This window comes from Macaca nemestrina, chromosome 3 (genome assembly GCF_043159975.1).
Source record: "Macaca nemestrina isolate mMacNem1 chromosome 3, mMacNem.hap1, whole genome shotgun sequence".
Lineage (NCBI taxonomy): Eukaryota > Metazoa > Chordata > Mammalia > Primates > Cercopithecidae > Macaca > Macaca nemestrina.
In genome coordinates this window covers 82250952-82258237 of record NC_092127.1, presented here as the reverse complement: position 1 = coordinate 82258237, position 7286 = coordinate 82250952, and positions in this window count along the sequence as shown.

The window sequence follows — 7286 nt, the reverse complement described above, 5'->3', positions numbered from 1 at the left end:
TATAGACACGCACCACCATACCTGGCTAATTTTTGTATTTTTTGTAGAGACAGCATGTCACCCTGTTGCCCAGGATAGTCTTCAACTCCTGAGCTCAAGCAATCTGACTACCTCAGCCTCCCAGAGTTACGTGATTACAGGCATGAGTCACTACACTGGGCCCACACATTTCTTATGTGTGAAAATGAATTGCCCTCTTGTTTAAGGCACTGCTATTTAGGCTTTCTCTCCCTTGCAGCCAAATCTATTCCAAAATGATATGCATGCCTCATATATTAAGCGAATTGATGTATGTAAACTATATACATAGCACTTAATATATAAAAAGAACTTAGAACTGTGGCTGGCAATTTAATTTTATCTTTAATTATTAATCAAATATAATCAAATAAGTACAAATTTAATGATGAGAAACCAATTTTTCATCTCTTATATGAGCTCAATAACTAGTAAAGATGCTGTGGGATACTTAATATTAAACATGATTAATAAAAATAGAAATTGTTGATATTTTGTGGTCGGAAATAATTTTTATGGATGAAACTTTATGAGGAGGAGATCTTGCAACTGAATCAAATAAAATTATCTATGATAAGTAAAGTCATATGATAAACAGAAGCAAAATTAAAATGAATATTATATTAAATTAATACGTATATATATATTTAAAAAGACCAAAGAGTGCAAAAGTCTTGAAAGAAAACAGCAATTTGCCCACTCCTCTTTCTCCCAAGTTTATCCTACCTTAAAATGTTTAACTTTTTGTTTTATTTGCTTCTACATTTCTAGATAATATGTTTATAATGCTATTCCTTGAATTTTTTTTATTATGTACTTTCTGCTTGGTAAAGTGGATTCAAATTTAGTGCACACGTACATATACCCTTTTCTCCTAATGTTCCATTATACCACAATTTCTTAGTATATCGATATTCAATGTCTACATCATTGTGATTAAGTAAGCAAGTTTCATAGGTGAGCCACACTGTGCAGTATTATTTTGTTTCCTTTCTTTTACAACTTGTTTTTCTTGGAGTTAACAGTCACCTTCTGTTTTGTTTGCTTAACTTTCAGTGTAACTACTACTAATACTTCTCAAATTTTCTATTGAGCAGCCAAAGCCCTCTCAGTATAGTCACATGCATCAGGTACTCTATCAATTCTGTTTTTGGACAAAGGAGAATAAAACTTAAAAAAATAATATATTCGTGGCGAAGTAGGGAAGAAGATATCTGAAAAGATGCAAAAAAAGAGTGCAGAGATCAAGAAACAGTTCTTAAAAATTTTACATACTATATACAAACACACACACATATATATTAAATCATATATAAATATATATTAGATATATCTGATATGTGTGTGTGTGTATGTATATTTTCCCCCCGTCCCTCATTCCTTCTGTATTCTTTTGAATTTTTCTTCTATTTGATTGTGTTTTTCTTTCATTTTTCACGTGGCAGATTTCTTAATCATCCTGGCACTCTTGGCTAGCCTTTAATGTTTGAGAAGGAGACCTTAAAAAGCTCATTGGAAACTACGTGTGTGGAAGGGTTTTTGTCAACTGGTTGGCTTCACATTGGGCAATAAAATCAAGTCTGTTTCACGAGCAGTTCTACAAATGACAGTCCTCTTTTGTTAGCTAGTCAGTCTCTCCTGGAAATAATTCTACTGGGGATGAGGCCTGCTGCCCGAACTTAGGACCAACTTTAGGGAAGTGAGTTGTGTGTTAATTTTCTCACACTTGTCCATAGGATATTCCCAGGTACTTTCTCCAGTTCTAGAGCTAGCCAGCCTGTCATTCACCTCTGCACAGAGAGACTTTATCATGTAATTTCTCCTCCAATTTCCTGCTGCAGTAAAGGAAGGTTATAGAAGTACAAAGTGTGAAAGGGTATCTGGGATCTAATTACTCCTAAATAGGCTCATTACCTATTCTTCTGTTACTTCTATCTGTGATACGAGATCCCTCCAATCTTGAACCTTGTTGGTATTTCCCTCTGTAGGCATTTGGATTTCACCTTTCCATGTTCTGCAAAGTCAGTTGTCACTCATCAGTTCACCTTGAATCTTCCAAAGAGTTGGTGACATTTCTCATCTACTGGTATTTCCTCTCATCCACCATGCATTTTTAATATTTAAAAAATTTTATTTGCTATAATTTAAATCAGTTTTCAAAAGCATTGAAATAAACATACATGTTTAATCTTCTGTGCTCTGTAAAAAGTCTTAAAAATTATTTCAACTTTTTTTTGTATTAGAGCTACTATTAAGAGGAAAATTTAGTTGCTTATAGTTTAGAATTATCAATAGAAGGAAAAGATATTTTGATTTTTCATTTTGAACATGTTTAGCGGAAACACTAGCATTAAGAGACAAAGAGGAGCTGGGTGTGGTGGCCCACGCCTGTAATTTCAGCACTTTGGGAGGCCCAAGTGGGTGGATCACGAGGTCAGGAGATCAAGACCAACCTGGTTAATATGGTGAAACCCCATCTCTACTAACAATACAAAGAATTAGCTGGGCCTGGTGGCCGGCGCCTGTAGTCCCAGCTACTTGGGAGGCTGAGGCAAGAGAATAGCTTGAACCTGGGAGGTGGAGCTTGCAGTTAGCCAAAATCATGCCACTGCACTCCAGCCTGGGAGACAGAGTGAGACTCCGTCTCAAAAAAAAAAAAAAAAAAAAAAAAAAAAAAAAAGAGACAAAGAAGATGGATTATGTTGGATAATCATCTCCCTCCCAAATGCACTCATTATAATCACATAGAATTTAGCTTTTTGAAAAGCAATCTATTACTTCCCACTTTTTCTTAGACAACATTCAAATTATTTCTATTGCAACACTGTACATATATTTCTCATATTTTTCTACACACATTTGTAGGAAAAACAGCACTTTTTTCTGGCAGTACAGAATGAAAATGAAATGGGCTATAATTACAGTTACATTTTTCCCATTTGGAAGTCTTCTTTTGTTCTTTTATCTCAAGGTAGCACTTGCCAGTGTAGTAGTTCCCCATCAGTTGCTTGCTCTGCTCTTCTGTTCCTTTTTACCACCCTTATAACTCTTACTGTGCTATTTTCTAGGAAGACTATTTCAAGCCCTTCCCCAAAGAGGAGAATAATTAATTTCATTGCTTTTCAGCAAATAAATCTTACTCATCTCAACTCTGCCTAGGAAAGCTACTTAGACACACATTTAAGCACTTCAAGGGTGATAAGAGACAATAGATGACAAGAAAAGGGGCTGTGTAGGAGAGTTCTTGGGAAAACAGTCCTTAGGACATAAAAGTAAATGGAGTTCAGTTGGAAGCAAGGCTGTGATTCCTCTGTTCTCAGCAGGAAGAGGGGCAAATTTATTTCTCACCTCTGTGAGTACCATGAAACTGAAATCAAGGCAAAGAAGAAAAAGGTTTTCAAAAGGTTTGAGGCAATTGGAAAAGGAAGAGTGAATGGACAAAAAGATAAAGGAACCATTGTTACAGACAGAATCATATCCTCCCAAAATGTTTACGTCAAAGCTCTAACCCCCAATGTGACTATGTTTGAAGAGAGAGCTTTTGAGGAGATAGTTGGGGTTACATGTGGTTATAAGGGCAGGTCTAATCTGATAGGATTAGGGTCTTTGTAAGAAGAGACACCAGGGAGCTCGTTCTGGCTTCACATGCAAGGAAGAGGTCACGAGAGGACACAGCAAAAAGATGTCCATCTGTCCATCTATCAACCAAACCTGCTGGACCTCAGTATTAGATTTCTAGTCTCTAGAATTCTGATAAATAGATCTTAAGCCACACAGTCTGCAGTATTCTGTGATAGTAGCCCAAGCAGACTAACACAACCCTATGGGTTGACTAAACAGGAGACAGAATCTGAGGGAGACGCCGGCATTACCTCTAAGGTAAGGGATGACTGCTTCTCCCCACTCCTTGCACCAGCTTTCTCGCCCCTCTGTGGGAAGGAAGCACTGGCCAGACTGAGCACAATAATTGGAACACAGACATTAAGTGTGTCCACTTATAAAACAGCAATGATAAGGTTACCAATCTTATAATGTGGCTGGCTATGAAAAGTAAACAAGTTAATAGTGAAGATAGATAAACAATAACATTGGCTTTTTTAAAACAAATAATTTGTACCTGCCCAAAATTTGTATTTCCCATTCTGCCAAACTAAAGACCTGAACTGGACTTATGACTCTTAGAAGGAAGCTTAGGAATTGTTGATACTGCAGGTATCTGTGTAAATATAAATAGGTGTTATTGAATTCTGTATCAAAATAGGTTAACTTAGGGCAAGACTCTATCTGCTCAAAGCCAAATACCCACAAAAGTACTCTTCTCTTCCCATAGTAAGCTACCAAAAAGGTAAGATTGTCAAAACAAACTCATACAAATCATAGGTCTTACCCAATACCAAATCATTAATAATTCAAAAGACACAAGCATGAAGCAGACACACATGCATATTTCTTTCCTAAGAGGCTTTAGCCTTCAAAACAGCATCCTCTTCATCCCCTTTCCCTACTGAGACTAATAAGCAAGCACTAACAATGCATGGTGTGTATGTCAGCTCAGACCAAGTCATTCAGATTTTAAGCTGCTTAGTTTTTATAATGTGGGTAGTCATTCCAGGGCAATGATTCCATAAGACTCATTCCATTCTCCAGCCAGCTATATTTCCATAATTACATAAGTTTCATATTTATTTACAATAATCAGTATAGAGAGACCAAGCACACCTGCTTAAATCATCTTTTAAATAAGAACTCCACAAAATCTAACATTAGCATGTTTACCCAGAAGCCTGGTAGATGGAGGCCAAGATTTTCTTTATCCTGCAATTAACTCTGTCATCTCTGGCCTCCTGCTAGATAATGAGGTAGGATAGATTAGTATTCAAAAAATATACCCTGCCTAGCTTCAGCTAATGGTTTTGTGATCATTGGCTGAGTATGCTTGCAAGTTACTTAATCAATTATTGCCTCACTATTTAATCTGCACAATGGGCATAACAATAAACTTTTCCCCAATAAAATTACTGTGAGGTTTTAATAAATTAGTACATGTAAAATGCTTAGAGTAGTTCATGGCATATAGTGAATTCACAGTAATATTAGCTAACAAATTTACCATAATCCTAGGATGAGGCTTCATGAATTAGCCTGATTTGTTAAATATATCACCATTATTTTATACCAGTTTCTTGTCCTCTGCTTAGAAGTTTGTTCTCCATTCTAATGGGACATCTTCCTGCCTTTTTATAGGTCTCACCTCACTGTATCACTTAACAGGATAAAGAAAGGAAATGTTCCCTGAACAAAGTAGAATATCATTTGATTAGTAGAGGTGAGGATAAAAAAAGTATTGTTAGGGATTGGTCATTTCTCTGGTTTACCCCACAAAATCACAGACACAGTTCTTAAAGAGTCCTGGAATGAGTTGCATAATCTCTAGCAAGCTCAAGGCCATTGAGCAGATAAAGTTATATGCTTAGCTTAAAGCTTGGTGAAATGTTTCTTTAATGATGTTAATGTCTTTTCCTCAATCTCTTTTTCACCATCCACACTGGTCCAGGTCTTCTAAAGGTTCTTAATTTTTTCAACAGTTGTAATTGCTTCTTAATCAGATTCTATGTCTCACATTTTATTGCTTCTGCTTTTTCATACCATTAATTTACTCTCCGGGTCCCTCAAACTTAGCTGTCTAATTAACGATCTATTCAAGCCATTCTTCTGATTAAAGATGATTTCTGACTCTAAACTTCCTACATTTAAGGTAAAGTCAAACTCTTTTGCATGCATTCAGGGCTTTGGAAGGTGTGATCCTACATTCTCCAATGGCGGCATCTTTCACCATTCACATGGCCAAAGCATTTCCCCAGACACTCGAATCATGTGCTGATCTGTAAAAATATCAGATGGTTTTTCCTTTGTCTATTTTGTTTTCTTATCAATTTCTTAGCTCTGTGGCTTTGATTAATCTCTTCCCCTTACTTGGATTGCTCCTTCCACCCTTTTTCTATCTAATACACTCTTTAGTTTCAGGTTTGGGAAACTTCCCTGATAGCCTAGGTATGGTTAACTAACTATAACTCCCATCACAGTCTTCACTTAGCACAGTGGTTCTCAACAGTGGAATGTGAATGGGATGAGAATGCCTGGAGATACCTTTTCAAAATATACTACATTCCCACTCTTCCCTTCTCCCTGAGATTTAGTGATACAGTGTTTTAATTGGACACAATTAAATTAATGGTATGAAAAAGCAGAATAGACAAAATAGACAAAGGAAAAACCATCTGATATTTTTACAGATCAGCACATGTATTAATGGCATACTTCTTATAGCCATTAAATGATACGGTAATTTATCCAGATGCCTATTTCTTATTATAGTTTGGGCTTCTCAAGAAAAGTACCTGTATCTTAATTATTCACATATCCTGAAGGCATAGTATCAGTGCATTAAAAGTATTTTTTAGACATAAATCCGGTTTATCAATTTTCAGATCCAAGTTGGAATAGTTCTTTCCATCTCAATGGAGATTAATACTTAAACTTAACTATACATTGGAGATTGATCTCTGTGACTTTCTGAAGACAGAATTTGTTTTATTTTCTGCTTGATAAATCATAACAGTTCACGTTACAAATTCCTTTTCACAGGGAGTTTTATAAAGAAATGCAGAAAACACTGAGTGCGTACATCTGAAGTATGTTTTATTTGTACCTCAATTATGACAAGCTTATCTAAATGTGCTTAATTACTTAATGTGTTCACTACACTTATTTAAATGAATTGTAATTAAATTACTGTTCAGGAAGCTACTGCATATATATACTCAGAAAATATATTTGATCTGCTCAATAATGTAGAAGCTATGATTATTAAAATATAACTTTCATTTTTCCACAATGCACAATAGAAGAAAACTGAGAGCCCTCTGGTGGGCAACATTTTCAGTTCAAAAAAATCATATACAGCATTTTCCTCATACGGTTTCCTAAGGATTAAATAAATATTATATTTATAAACAATTCAGTAACCAAAAGATGAACTTTTAAAAGTTATTTTAACCCACTAAGTATAATTCAAGTAAATTACATTTCTACCAAAAATGTGTTATTCTAAGTAAATCCTCTATTCAAATAAAATCAATCCAAATTCATAAGAAAATTTCTCACAAAACAAGCAAACAAGAATAAAATATTAAAATATGCTCATCTCTTTATCCTCTCACATTATATTTAAATGAAATAGAAATATCAAATTAATGGCTGCAAAAGTG